The sequence below is a fragment of the Canis lupus genome, chromosome 7 (genome assembly GCF_003254725.2).
Source record: "Canis lupus dingo isolate Sandy chromosome 7, ASM325472v2, whole genome shotgun sequence".
In the NCBI taxonomy this organism is placed as follows: Eukaryota; Metazoa; Chordata; class Mammalia; order Carnivora; family Canidae; genus Canis; species Canis lupus.
The window spans coordinates 24,294,867-24,310,903 of NC_064249.1; the positions used below are offsets into that span (position 1 = coordinate 24,294,867).

The 16,037-nt window shown below is 37.9% G+C and overlaps 1 protein-coding gene and 1 pseudogene across 10 annotated transcripts in view; one reads left to right on the plus strand and one right to left on the minus strand.

Annotated features, from left to right (window-relative positions):
• Positions 1-7,446, plus strand: part of LOC112648645 (male-enhanced antigen 1-like) — a 33,129-nt pseudogene extending 25,683 nt beyond the window's left edge.
• RABGAP1L (RAB GTPase activating protein 1 like) overlaps positions 1-16,037 on the minus strand; it is a 729,489-nt gene that overhangs the window by 190,315 nt on the left and 523,137 nt on the right. The window lies entirely within an intron of this gene.

Genomic DNA, 16,037 nt, shown 5'->3' on the forward strand with positions numbered 1-16,037 from the left:
GGGGGGTATAGATGGAGAGGCTTGGTGCAAGCAAGTTAGGTAATGAGTGCTACTGGCTCCCACAGGTAGCCATTGTTTATGCTGGGGAGCAGCAGAGGGAAATGGCACCTACCAGCTCCTTTGTTCCTGGAGGGGTCTCCCAATGATCCCTATCTCTCTACGCCATGCTCTGAGATGAACAAATCACTCTCCCTCCAGTCTACTGCTGGTGCTATGCTGTACGTGCATGGGCTTTTTGTCTTGCTGTCTTTTGAAGGGCAGAGACTCCCTTCCTGATGCCTTCAGGGCTCTCCCAGAGCTGAACCTGCTGGTTTTTAAAATTCCAGGTTTTAAGTCTCACTGGTTATAAGAACTCATGAAATTTGGCCCCTTTTGCTTTCAAAGACAAATGTTATGGCGATTCATCCTCCTTATTCATAGGTTCGCTGTTGTGAAATTCTGTTTTTTACATGACTAGCTCCCTCCTTACCTCATTGAATGGCCACAGTCCATTTCGCTCCCAAACTGTGTCTTCACCCTGCTTACTTTCTTTGATATGGCCTCTTCTCTACCTTTAGTTGTGGGGTTTGTTCTACTAGTCTTCAGATCATCATCCACATTATTTACGCTGATATGAGTGTTATCTAGTTATATTGGTGGGATGACGCAAGCTTAGGGTCCTCCTATTCTGCTGTCTTCCCAGCCAACCTCCATGTAACATATTTCTTAGTTCTATCAAACATTGTAATTTTATCTCTTTAACTTCAGTTTGGGTCTTTTTTACATCTTCCATATCTTAACTTTTTGAACATATGGAATAAAGTTATAATTACTATATTAATGTCATTGCTAATTATAGCATCTGAGACTGTTTGGATTGGTTGGTTTTTCTCTCCAGTATGGATCAAAATCTGCTTTGACCACATATATGAAGATGATTCCAAGAGATTATAAGGCAATGTTTCACAACCAGGAGTGATATTGCCTCCCAGGGGACATCTGGTAAGTCTGGAGACATTTTTGTTGGTCTTAACTAGTTAAGTGCTATTGACATCCAGTATATAGAGGCCAGAAATACTGCTAAACATCCTATACTGCACAGGGTAACCATCCACAACAAACCATTAGCTGGCCCCAATACATCAATAGTACTGAGTCTGAGGGTCACCTGGGTGGTTCACTCAGTTGAGCAACTGCCTTCAGCTCAGGTCATGGTCCAGGGGTCCTGGGATCAAGCCCTGAGTCGGGCTCCCTGCTTCACGGGATGTCTGCTTATCCCTCTCCTCTGCCCCTCACCCCCGCTTGTGCTCTCTCCCTCTCTTTCTCATTCTCTCTTTCTCTCAAATAAATAAATAAAATGTTTTAAAAAATAATACTGAGTTTGAGAAACCCTCAAGTAGAATAACAGAATGAAAGGAACTTGGTTCTCTGGATGATCTCATGGTGCTGAGCTGCATACTGAACTTGACCACAGGCCTATCCTCAGTCTGTCACAAAAAAGAAAAAAAAAAAGTCTTTCTTGTTTAAGGCACTGTATTTGGCATTGGTATGGCAATTTAGCCTATAATACAGAAACTGGTACTTAGAAGTAAGATGCTAGCAAAATTCAAAATTAAAACTTAAAATAAATTTCTTAGCTTTGTGGTTGAGTGAAAGATACGGCAAGAAAACAGATACTACAGACTGGAAAATTGGTGAACCTTTTAATGTCACAATAAAGGTGAAAGTGTAATAACTAAAAGGTAGAGTGAATGTGTCTATGATACCTGTCACTGTAGAGGAAGTGGCTGTTAAGTGGTCTATAATTTAAACTGATCAAGTACCTTGATTTTGAGGCCTCAGAGTTAGAAAATCTTTTTTTTAAAAGATTATTTATTTATTTATTAATGAGACACACAGAGAGAGGCAGAGACACAGGCAGAGAGAGAGAAGCAGGCTCCATGCAGGGAGCCCAACGTGGGACTCGATCCCAGGTCTCCAGGATCACACCCCGGCCAAACCACTGAGCCACCCAGGTGTCCCGGAGTTAGAAAATCTAAATTGTCCTCCAAATGGTAGGATAAATAGGCTCTTTATTTTTTCTTAAGAATCTCTCATTAAATCTCATTTAATCAATCTCATTAAATCTTCTCAGCCAAAATATAGATCGAGCCAAAAGTTAAAGACCAATTTAAGGGTGCTGCTTTCCTACCCAAGCTTGTGGTTTTAGCTGGCCTCAGGGTAACATCTATTAAAATGGAAGAAGAAGAGAATGGGCCACTAAAAGCAAACAGACAACAAGAAGACTTAAGAACTATGTCTAGAAAAAAAATTTTGGATCTGTTTATTCACAACAAACTAACTAGAAGCAAAAGACCAAAAGTTCACAAAAATATTAATTAATTAATTCCCTAAACAGAGCAAAAGGCTGACTTAAAAAAAAAAAAAAAGCTTCTATTTGTTTGATCACTAAAACAACTCCAAGGCTTCCAAATCTCCACAAATAGGAAGCACACTTTGAAAACTGTAGAGTTTCCAAGAAGGGCATACTTACTCTCTTATACTAACTTCAGATGTCATCACAGAGGACAATGGATAATGAAATACTCCTAGAGATAAGAAAAAAAAAAAAAAAAGAAAGAAAAAAAAAGAACAAGGGGGCTGCCAAATGGGCTAAACAAGAACATTCCTCTACCACTAGAGCAGTAAATTCCGACAGACTGGTGATTATGGTATGTTTCCTATTCTTCCCTTTCCAAATGAGAACTTCTGTTGAAGTTACACTTTTCCCTACAACTTCTGTGCACTGTATGAGAGATGAGCAGATATTTTGTCACTGGACTTCAAGGAAACATTCCATATCTGAGAGAAAGGACTATGCCTCATCTAGAATCCCTTGACTTTAAGCAGATGAAATAACTGAATGGGCTTTTTGAATGTCTCCCTTGGGAGGAAGATAGTGTTTATATGTAAGAATAAAGGTAATCATAGATATGGTGAATGGCCAGAGGAGCAAACTGTGACAGACTTCTAATTGTTCTCTAAAAAAATTTCCCCCTTCTTCCATAGACATAAGAATTTAACAGGTCACATGGCTGCTGAACTAGACTGTATTTCCTAGTTCCCCTGCCCTAAGTGTGGCCATGAATAAAACATATGTCAATGGAATGTTAGCAAAAGTAACATATTCAACTTCCTTACTATTGCTTAAAAGAAAATTGCTTGTCTTCTACTTTTGCTTAAAATTTCCCTCTTTCTCTGAATTGGAACTTGGATGAGACATTGATTTAATTTTAACTACCTATATGAGGCCAACATCTTAGGAACTGGTGGAGTAAAAACATAGGGAACTTAAGTCCTTGAGTGATCTCATGGAGCTGACCTGTCTGCCTTTTTGGACCAGTACTCCTCTTTCTGGAATGGTATGTGTGAAAGAAATAAACCATCTCATTTAAACCACTGTATGTTTTATGGTTCCTCTTTCATGTACTCTTTCTCTTTTTAAACAGCAGCTTAGCTTATACTCTAATTAATTAAGGTTACATTTGTCACAAATAAAAGATTCTGTTCTATATTCACTTGGCTTTGCCAAAATCAAATTTCCTTAGTCAAAGGAAAACAACAAAGGAAGGGGAAAAAGACCAAGCCTATGAGGGTTTTGGTTATTGTATTTCCAGTAAAAGCATATTTCAACCTTTTCTCAACCTGCATAAACCAACTATCAAATAAATTTTTATATGCTTCAGTGAATTTCCTCTAACTGGTTATATTATTGTGATAATATCAATTGATTCCTACAGTGAGTCATCAACTCTGTCAGCACTTTAATGAACAAAATTAGTCTATTTCATGCTGAAAAGCAATACTAGCAACTCTTGCAGATAAAAAAAGGTCATAAAAACTTATTGGGCAGGGACATCCTCTGACAAAAGTCTCCTGATACTATCTCCCTAAGATCAGCTCATACACAGTGATTGGTCAGAGTGAAAAGAGTTTGAATAGGGCGTTAAACAGGATTCGGGATGACTTCATACATCTTAAAAGCTATGAAAGAAGAAATGGATAGCAGAACTCAGAAACCAAATATTATTCTAGTCAGTCAAGAGAAGAGAATATTTTAATTTCATGATCATTCTTGATAGTGAGTTTGTTTTCATTAGCCTAAATTCAGTTATTTCTTAATATAACAATGGCTCCTAATTGCTCTGGCTCTGCTTTTGCCCTGTTCAACCAGTGACATTTAAAAACTGGGACAACTATCTTTGAGCATACAGTTGATGAAGTATGGAACACACTATTTCCAAATATGGGACCTCAGCATATTGAATATTTTAAGCTGAAAAAGCTCGAGAAAACAACAGAAGCAGGAAGGTTTCTCTGATCTTCCCCAGCAATTCTCCCCTGAAGGTCATAATATCCTCATGTGAGAAGTGCCCTCCACAAACCTGGAGGAAAGGAACATCCTTACCTCCAAGACAGAAGGATAAGAGAAGAATCCAAACAAGAAGGCAGAGTGAAATTTCTCCATCTATTACATTTAGCTCCTACTCCCTTTGTCCTATATATTTCTCTACAACTGTTCACTCTTCTCAAACCACGCATAAAAATACTCAAGTTTAACCAGTTCTTAGGGTCTTTATTTCCTTATAAAGGCTTCCATGTCATGTGAAACTTGTTAAATGAATTTGTATGCTTCTCTTCTGTTAATTTTGTTTTTGCCAGTTTAATTTTCAGATCTAGCCAGAGACATTAAGAAGGTTGAGGAAATTTTCTTCCTCTCCTATACAATCTTCAAACAGCTTAGATAAAAAACTTCCTTTTCATTCATTTACGATGTTAACATGTATTTTTAAAATGGAATTTGAGGGTGTCTGACTACATAAAATGTAAATGCCGGAATTCTGAGTAAGAGCTCTGGGACTGAGTGTCAAGTAGGAATAATAATCTCTTATTGACAGGGTAACTGGAGGGCTTAAAACATACACACCTGCCAAAGTTTAGTAGTTAAGAACACTTGGTAAGACAGGCCCAGTTCTAGGTCTGATGCATCATTCACCTAACTGAATGACTTTAGCCAAGTTATTTACCTTCTGAAAGCCTTTGTTTCCTCATCTGTAAAATGGAGACATTAACTGACACCAACCAGTTCATAAATTAGGGAACTGTCTTTAAACTCAAATGCTTGAGGATACAAATCACTGAGTCTTGGGACACCTGGGTGGCTTAGTGTTTGAGCATCTGCCTTTGGCGCAGGGCATGATCCCGGGGTCCTGGGATCGAGTACCACATCGGGCTCCCTGCATGGAGCCTGCTTCTCCCTCTGCCTATCTCTCTGCCTCTCTGTGTGTCTCATGAAATAACAGATAAAATCTTTAAAAGAAAATCACTGAGTCTTGGGTAATACCTTGAGCAGAATAGGTACAAAATATTATGTTTACTGACTGCAATGTTTAAAGATTCAAGACACCTTTCTCCTCTTGATGAGAAAATTTTCTTTTCAGATGTTTGGAAAAAGTCACTAGTGACTCGATTCTATTAACTTGCAAAGCATGCAAGCCATGCACTGTCCTTTTTGAAAGGCACTGGGGAAAAAAAGGCTAATCCAAGTTAGGAGTATTTGATTTAAGAATTTTTGAGGAAATTGAAGACTTTGTGCTACAGGGGCACCTGGGTGGCTCAGTGGGTTAATCATTCTACTCTTGATTTCAGCTCAGGTCATAATCTCAGGGTCAATAGATCAAGCCCTGAATTGTGTTCCACACTGGGTGTAGAGCCTGCTTAGGATTCTTTCTCCTTCTCCCCTCCCGGACTCCACTAGCACATGCTCACTTAAAAAAAAAAAAAAAGTGTTATAAGTGTTATAATCACCAAACTTTGCCTGTGTTATATAAAGATTTTTGGTTGTCACAGCATCTTTGTTTTGTTCAGTTTATACCTTGCTCCTACCAAGTATCCTAGTTTCTTTATGATCTTTAAAGTTAAAGGTCATACATTATGCTAAGTGACATGAGCCAGTTACAAAAGGGCAAATACTATATGATTTTACTTATATGAGGTTCCTAAAACAGTTGAATTCATAGAAAGAAAGTAGAATGGCGGTTGCTAAGGGCTGGGGGCGAGGGCAAATGGGGCATAATTGTTTAATGGGCTCAGAGTTACAGTGTGAAAAAACTCTGGAGATGGATGTTAGTGAAGATTGCACAACAATGTGGAGGCACTTAATGTCACTGAACTATGCTTAGAAACAGCTAAAATGGTAATTTTTATGTTATGCATATTTTACTGTAATTTAAAAGAAAAAATTTTAAAGGTCATGAAGATTAGTTTAAAAGTGTTTATTAGCACAGCACCAGGCACACTTTAAGTGCTCAAGAAGCGACAGGTGTATTGCTATTATTTATTAATTATTTTTGAAATGCATTTGAGTTTATCACAAATGGTAAATGTTATATAGTTAAATAGTTATTGGTTTTAGTTGCCAGGTTTTTTTTTTTATATGAATCCAACATATTACTTGGATATCCGGAAAGAGCTGGTGAGAATAATGGTAGTACAGAGGGTATATACACTATACACACATCCTCACACACACACAAATACACACATGCACACTAATATTTCACTAATTTAGAACCAAAAAGTTGTCAAGGATTGTGCTAAAGGGGTTTTTAAGTGGGGCTGAAGACAATTTGCTGGCATTCATTTAGAACTATAATAGATTGATTATTCTTTTCCTCCAAATTTAATTATATTGATCTGCAAACTTTTTGGTAAAAGAAACAAAGATAAACTTCAGTCAAACATTTAAATAATAATTGTGCTAATTATTAGATGATTCTTATCTATTCATAAAGGACCAAGATGGTCGTAGATAGCATATACAGTGTATGTACATAATACATACATATACACATATAAATGCATACATACATGTGGCATAGATTGGTAGTCAACAAGACACTAATTTAGAGCCTTAGAAATCATATTTTCCTGTCCCTCTATTTCATAAATGAAGAAATTAAGGATTAGAGAGTTAGATGATTTGATGCAAATCCCATAGTAAGTTGGTGGCAAAAATGTAATTAAAACCCCTTAAGAATCTCTTTCCATACACTGCCCTCAAATGGAAGATAGCAAAGGACTTGATCATTCCTCCTCCTGCCTCTTCTACATGCTATTCACTCTACCTGTAATGCCCTCCTCTAAGTTTAGTTGCCACCTTTGGAAAATCTTTCCTGGTTTTCCTAGAATGGATTTGACATCCAGCCTTTGGGTGCCTGGAGCCCCCTTTAAAGACCCCAGAGCAGTCACACCAAATTGTAACTGTCTACTTGTTTGCTTCCTCCATTAGACTCACAACTGGAGGATCCAGACCGTCAACTCTGCAAGCTGCCACACCTGACCTATGACTCACCAATAATAGGCCTTCAGGGACTGCTGAATGTCTGTGGGATAAAAGAACTAACCAACCATCACGGGCTTCTCTAAAAGGAGTCAAGAAAGTTGGGATCAAGGACCAAGATGGGAAATTAGCCTTGAAATGAAGGCAGCACAAACCTTCATTAAAGATAGGAGCACAGGGATCCCTGGGTGGCGCAGCGGTTTGGCGCCTGCCTTTGGCCCAGGGCGCGATCCTGGAGACCCGGGATCGAATCCCACATCGGGCTCCTGGTGCATGGAGCCTGCTTCTCCCTCTGCCTTTGTTTCTGGCTCTCTCTGTCTCTCAGTCTTTCATGAATGAATAAATAAATAAAATCTTTAAAATAAAAAAAAAATAAAAAATAAAGATAGGAGCACAGCAGAGGAGGATGCAAATGAAGATAATTTTTTTTGTTTTTAAAGATTTTATTTATTTATTCATGAGAGACACACAGAGAGAGGTAGAAACATAGGCAGAGGGAGAGGCAGGCTCCCTACAGGGTGCTTGATGTAGGATTCAATCCCAGAACCCCAGGATCATGACCTGAGCCAAAGGCAGATGCTCAACCACTGAGCCACCCAGGTGTCCCGAAGAGAAATTTTAAGTAAAAGAGAAAAAAGCTTGAATGAGTTTAAGCTAAAATTACTTAGTTTTCTCAAAGAACTAGAACAAGTGGGACACTAGATTCTATTGTCCTTATCTCTGTCAAGTGACCTTGTATTTTTTTAGGGTATGTTAAGTGTAAATGAATTACTGACCATGTGGGCATGGCATGATAGTCAACTATCCTTCTTCCCTAGCATTTTTCCCCCCTAACATTTTGGATTATCTCATGAGAAATAATGAGAAATCACTTTAACAAATTTAAAGTTTTATGTAATACATGCATGTTACTGTGATGATATACTTCTTTTTTCTGATATAGATCCCTAGTCCATAAAATGCATTATTTCTGGAACTTTAAAATTTGAGTATCTTGCGCCCCTGATTATGTAGGTTGTAGCATTTATTAGATAGTGCCCTAACACTAGAGTATCATCTAGCTGAGGATAAACTAGAGAAAAGCTAAAAAGGAAACCAAACATTTAAACAAATTATGTTGGAAGGGGAAACCAATATAAAGGAATGAATGTTAATGGGAACCAGGAATACTTGGAAGTGCCAGACTCTTTGCTTCTATTTCCACAGGAGTAATGTTTTACTGCCGCCAACAGGACAATAGGCATTCCTTCATGAAGATTAGAAAACTAATTGAATGTGCAAAAATCACTGCAATCTCAAAGCTTTATAGCTGCTTCATTTTTCCCAGGGCTTTAGACTTCTGATTTTGTAAGGTGAATGGCACTCCTAATTTCATCCCTTCCTTATGTCACCATTTTCAAGCACAGAAACAAGAACCTTTAATCTAAGTTGGTGATTCAAAGCCTAGGGAGAACTGAAATCCATTTTCCATTTTCAAGGTGTTCTGCTCTTCACTTCTTGTTCTTTAGCCCTGTATGGCTTCAAATATGGTCCTTCAGGGAGAGAGCCGCTGGACCATAAACTGACCCTTCTTCCCAGAAGAAAGGGAAGGGGAAATCATTCTTTGAAAAGTCAAAAGAATACTCCAGGTAGGGCAGTAAGGCAAGAAAAAGAAATAAAAGGCATCCGGATTGGGAAAGAAGTAAAACCAACTCTACTTCAGAGATGACAATATCTTATATATAGAAACACCTAAGAAACACACACACACGAGCTAAAAATGACATCAGCAAGGTTTGAGGAGAAAAAACCACTACAGAAAAACCATCATAATTTTAGATAACAGAAATGAAGAATCTAAAATGAAATTAAGAAAACAATTCCATTTACAGTAGCATCAAACAGAATACTTAGAAATATATTTAGCTAAAGAAGTGCAAAACTTTCGTGCACTGAAAACTATAAAATATTGTTTCAAGAAATTAAAGAAAATCCGAATAAATGGGAAGACATCCTGTGTTCATGGATTGGAAGATTTAATATTGTTAAGATGACATTAACTCTTAAATTAATCTAAAGATTCCATGCAATTCCTATCAAACTCCCACAGTCTTTTTTCTTTCTTTTTTTTTTTTCAGAAATTAACAAATTGATTCTAAAATTCATATGGAAATGCAAGGGACCGCAACAACCACACAACCTCGAGAAAGGAGAACAAAGTTGAAGGACTCACTTCCTGATCTCAAAGCCTATTATCAAATTATAGTAATCAAGGCAGTGTGGTACTGGCATAAGGATAGACAGAAATCAATAAAATAGTCTAGAAATAAAACCAGGTACTGACGGTCAACTGATTTTTGACAAGGACACCAAGATAATTCAATGGGAAAAGAATAGTCTTCTCAACAAATGTTACAGGACAACTAGATGTCCACATGCTAACCAATGAGGTTGTACTTCTACTCTATTAGTATGTTAGAGGTACCATGACAAAGAACCACAGACTGAGTGGCTTAAATAGCAGAAATTTATTTTTTCTCACCATTCTGGAGGCTAAAAGTCCAATGTGTTAGCACAGTTGGTTTCTTTTGAGGCCTCTCTCCTTGACTTGTAGATGGCTGTCTTCTTCCTGTGTGTTCTCATGGTCATTCCTCTGTGCATGTCTATGTCTAATCTCCTCTTCCTATGAGGACACCAGTCCTCCTGGATTCGGGTCCATTCTAAAGACCTCATTCTAACCTTATTACCTCTTTAAGGGCTCTATCTCCAAATACAGTCAGTCTGAGGCAAGATTAAGAGGTTAAGATTTCAATACATGAATTTTGGGTGGGGAGGGAGGATGACTATCCAATCCATAACACTCTGTCTCACTCCATATACAAAGTTAAATTCAAAATAGACCAAAGAGCTGAATGTAAGAGCTAAAGCGATAAAAAACCTTAGATGAAGAAATCTCTGAAAGTTGGGAAGACAGTGGAATAGGAGGACCCTGAGCTCACTCCATCACGCATTTTCAACTAGGTATCACTCATCCCAGTCAATAAACTGGAGAGTGATCCCATCCTCCCAACCAAAGATAGGCTGAACAAACTCCACAACTAAATATAAAGAAGAATCTGCATCTGAAAAGTTAGGAAGGTCAGAAAGGCAGGACTAGGCTGTTTGCAAGATGAGGGAGCTGTGCCTGCAGAGAGAGCAAAGAAACAAATGGGCCTTCACACCAGGGAGCTCACCTCAGGAAGACTAATCCCCATAATGTTTGACTTTAGAAACCTGAGGGTCTGAATTCTTTGAGTTTTTAAAACCTGTGGGACTTGGAGTCTGGGGCTATAAAAGTCAGCTGATTCAGCACTGGACAAGCTGGGAGGGGAGTGACAACTGGGTTGCCACCCTTAAAGAGCAGCTTGCACAGAAAGGCAACATAAAAGTGGCAGTTTACACAATGCCGGGTGCAAATGGGGAAAGATCTGTTCATACTGACTTCAGAGCATGTTGGAAGGTTCTCTGAAAATGAGGGAGCTGGCAGATGCCATTCTCCACCCCCCACCCCACTATAAATATAGAGCCACCTGTAGGAAGCAGAGCTGCACATATACTTGCTACCAAACCCCCTAGCAGAGTGCCATGCCCACAAGTTCTCCTGAGGACTCACCCACTCTAAGCCTGGTAACCTGAGCTCTAGGCTCAGGGAAAATTTTGTTAAAGCCATATATGTGCCCTGCCCTGTTGCTGGGCACACATCCACTGTGGTGTCCAGCCTTGTGTCCCTAGCCACTGTTGTGTGATATACCTAGCTGAGTATTCCCAGCTATTGCCCTGCACCACACTCAGCAATGCAACCCCAAACCCCTTCATGCACTGAACCAGCTGTGCCATCATTGTGCACCAAGCCCAGCTTTGTGTCTCTGGCCACCCCTGCATGCAGCCCCTAGTGGTGACAACACTTTCAGGGATCCAGCATAAAACTAGTGGCCCAGGGTAAATTTTGCTAATACTGGCCTGCTCCCAAGTTTTCCAGAGGGCAACCCCCTCAGAACTGGCCCTCCTGGGTCCCAGTAATACTATGGAGAGTAAGCACAGCTCACAACAGGAAGTTGTGTGTACTGAAAGGAAAGTGACTCAGTTGACACAGCAGGGTGTAAGCAACACTACAGGATTCTCTTCTGAAGTGCCAGGTTGTGGTGATAGAGGACACGGCACTGCAGAGCACTCTAGGACCTCAACTTCATAAAGTCACTGCTTTCAGCAGAAGACACAGCTGACTTTCTTACATAGAGAAACAGACACAGAGGCACACAAAAGGAAGAGACAGAAATTTACCATAAATGAAAGAACAGGACAAGGCCACAGTCAGAGAGACTAGAGAAATAGACATAAGTAACATGCCTGAGAAAGGACAATGGTCATATGACAATGGTCTTTATGGTCATATGGTCATAAAGATACTCAGTGGAGTTGAGAAAAGAGTGGAAGACATGAATGAGACCCTTAGCAGAGATAAGGAATAACATAGCAGAGATGAAAGGCATAATAAATGAAATGGGAAACACACCTGATGGAATGATCACTGGGCTGGAAGAAGCAGAGGAATGAATTAATGACCCAGAAGACAGACTAATGGAAAGTAATCAAGCTAAACAAAAGAGAGAGAAGAGAATTATATAAAAGGAGAATAGACTTCAGGAACTCAGTGACAACATCAAACATAGTAACATTCATATTATAGGAGTCCCAGAAGAAGAATAGAGAGAAAAGGGGGGCAGAAAATTTATTTGAAGAAGTAATTGCTAAAAAAATTCCCTAATCTGGGTAGGAAACAGACATCCAGATCCAGGAGGCACAGAGTACCCCCAACAAAATCTACAAAAGCAGACCCGTATCAAACATATTGTATATTAAATTTGAAAAATATAGTGATAAAGAAAAGCTTTTAAAAGCAGCAAGACAAAAGAAGTCATTAACTTACAAGGGAAAACCCATAAGGCTAGCTGCGGTTTTTTCAACAGGAATTTTGCAAGCCAGAAGGGAGTGGCATGATAATGCAAAGAGCTGAATGGGAAAAATCTGCAGCCAGAGGACACTATCCAGCAAGGCTGTCATTCAGAATAGAAGGAGAAATAGAATTTCTAGGCAAACAAAAACTGAAGGAATTCATGACCACTAAAGCAACTCTATAAGAAATATTAAAAGGGACTCTTTGAGGGGAAACAAGAGACCAAAAGTGACAGTACAATGGCAGGAAACATTAAAGCAGTAAAAATGAACTTTCCTGTAAAAAAGTCAGTCAACATACTCACACACACACAAAAAAAGGATGTCAAAAGAAAGCCAGATGGACGCCTGGGTGGCTTAGAGGTTTAGTGCCTGCCTATGGCTCAGAGCGTGATCCTGGAGACCCGGGATCAAGTCCCACATCAGGCTCCCTGTGTGGAGCCTGCTTTTCCCTTTGCCTGTGTCTCTGCCTCTCTCTCTCTTTCTGTGTAATTAATAAATGAATGAATGAATGAATGAATGAATGCCAGAGTAGCAACACATATCAGACAAACTAGATTTTAAGACAAAGACTGTAACAAGAACCTTTATAATAATAAAGGTGACAATCCAAAATAAGACTTAGCAATTGTAAATATTTATGTTCCAAACATGGGAGCATCCAAATACATAAAACAATTAATAATAAATATAAAGGAATAGATAATAATACAATAATAGTAGGGGACTTTAATACCTCATTTATATCAATGGACAAATCGTCTAAACAAAATAAACAAGGAAACAATGACTTGGAATGATACACTGGACTATATGGATTTAACAGACATATTCAGTACATTTCATCCTTAAAGAGCAGACTACACATTCTTTTCAAGTGCACATGGAACATTCTCCAGAAGAGATCACATATTAGGCCACAAAACAGGCCTCAACAAATACAAAAAACCGAAGTCATACGATGAACTTTTTCCGACCACAATGCTGTGAAATTAGGAGTCAACCAGAAAAAACAAAAACAAAAACTAGATTAAAGACCACAAACACATGGATGTTAAACAACATGCTATTAAACAATGAATGGGTTAGCCAGGAAATCAAAGAAGAAATAAAAATTACATGGAAACAAATGAAAACGAAAACACAATGGTCTGAAATCTTTGGGATGCAGCAAAAGTGGTTCTAAAAGCAAAGTATACAGTACATGTGTACCTCAAGAAGCAAGAAAAATCTCAAATAAATACTCTAACCTTATACCTAAGGCGCTAGAGAAAGAACAAAGTCTAAAGTCAGTGGAAGGTAGGAAATAATCACATAGCAGAAATAAATGATATAGAAACTGGAAAAAAAAGAAAGAAAACAACAATAGAACAGATCAAATGAAATCAGGAGCTGGTTCATTGAAAAAATTAATAAAATTAATAAACCTCTAGCCAGATTTCTCAAACAGAAAAGAGAAAGGACCCAAATAAATAAAATTACAAATGAGAGAGGAGAAATAACAACCAATTCCACAGAAATACAAATAATTAAAAGAGAATCTTATGAAAACCTATATGCCAACAAATTGAGAAACCCAGAAGAAATTGATAAATTCTAGAAACATATAACCTACAAACAATGAAACAGGAAGAAAGAGAAAATTTGAACATGCTGATAATCAGCAAAGAAATCGAGTCAGTAACCAAAAAACTTCCAACAAGCAAAAGTCTAGGACCAGATGATTTACAGGCAAATTTTACCAAATATTTAATGAAGAATTAATACCTATTCTTCTCAAAGTATTCCAAGAAATAGAAAGGAAAGAAAACTTTCAAATTCATTCTATGAGGCCAGCATTACTCTGATACCAAAACCAGAAAAACACACTGGAAAAGAGAACTACAGGCCAATATCCTTGATGAACAGGTGCCAAAATTTTCAACAAAATACTAGCAAACCAAAATCAACAATACATTTTAAAAAAAACCATTCACCATGAACAGGTGGGATTTATTCCTGGGTTGCAAAGGTGGCTCAAAATTCACAAATCAATCAACATGATACATCACACCAAGAAGAGAAAAGATAAGAGTTACATGATCGTTTCAATACATATAGAAAAACATTTGACAAAGCACAATAGCCATTAATGATAAAAACCCTCACCAATGTAGGTTTAGAGGAAATTTCAATAATAAAGGCCATCTATGAAAAAACACACCACTAACATCCTTAATGGGGAAAAACCAAGAGCTTTTCCTTTATGGTCAAGAATGTCTACTCTCACCACTTTTTTTCAATGTGGTATTGGAAATCACAGCCATAGCAATCAGACAACAAAAATTAAAAGGCATCCAAACCAGTAAGAAGTAAAACTTTCATTATTTGCAGATGACACGATGCTATATATAAAGAAACCCAAAAGACCACCAAAATACTGCTAGAACTAATAAACAAATTCAGTTAAGTTACAGGATACAAAATCAATGTGAAGAAATCTGTTGCATTTCTATACACCAATAATGAACTCACAGAGAAGTTAAGGAATTAATCCCATTTACAATTGCACCAAAAACCATAAGATACCTAGAAATAAACCTAACCAAAGAGGGGAAAGACCTATATTCTGAAAACTATAATACACCTATGAAAGAAATTCAAGATGACACAAAGAAATGGAAAGATGTTCTATACTCATGGGTTGGAAGAACAAATACTGTTAAAATGTCTATACTACCCAAAAACAATCTACATATTTAACACAATCCCTATCAAAATATGAATAGCATTTTTCACAGAGCTAGAACAAACAATTCTAAAAAGTGTATGGAACCACAAAAGACCCCAAATAGCCAATGCAATTTTGAAAAGCAAAGCAAAGCTGGAGGCATCACAATTCTCAACTTCAGGTTATATTACAAAGCTGTAGTAATTAAAACACTATGGTACTGGCACAAAAATAAGACACTCAGATCAATGGAACAGAATAGAAAACTCAGAAATAAACCCACAATTATATGGTCAATTAATCTTTGACAAAGTAGGAAAGGCTATCCAAAGGAAAAAAATGTCTCTTTAACAAATGGTGTTGGGAATACTGAGCTACTTTCTTTATACCATACACAAAAATAAATTCAAAATGGATTAAACACCTAAATGTGAGACATGAAACCATAAAAATCCTAGAAGAGAACAAATCATCATTTGATGCTTCTTTTGGAGCCAAGGAAAAGAATAACTTCTAAAAGAGCATGGGATTTAGATTATTTCTCCACTTTAAAAAAAATTTTATTCATTTATTCATGAAAGACACAGGGAGAGGGGCAGAGACATAGGCAGAGGAAGAAGCAGGCTCCCTCTGGGGAGCCTGATGTGGAACTCGATCCCAGGACCCAGGAATCACGACCTGAGCCAAAGGCAGAGATACTCAACCACTGAGCCACCCAGGCACCCCAGTATTTCTCCACTTAGAGAAAGAATATAAGCCTTTGATAGATATTTTTTACAATAGTCACCAGGGTGGCTTAACACTAATAAAATAAATAAATCATTTCAGCTGGGAATCCTGCAATGCATTTATACCACAGCAACATTGAGTAACAACACTTGACTCTCTTTAAATTATTTAAAGCAACATGGATGGAGTATAACGCTTAGTGAAATGAGAGAACGACAAATACCATATGATTTCCCTCATGTGCAATTTAGGAAACAAAACAAATGA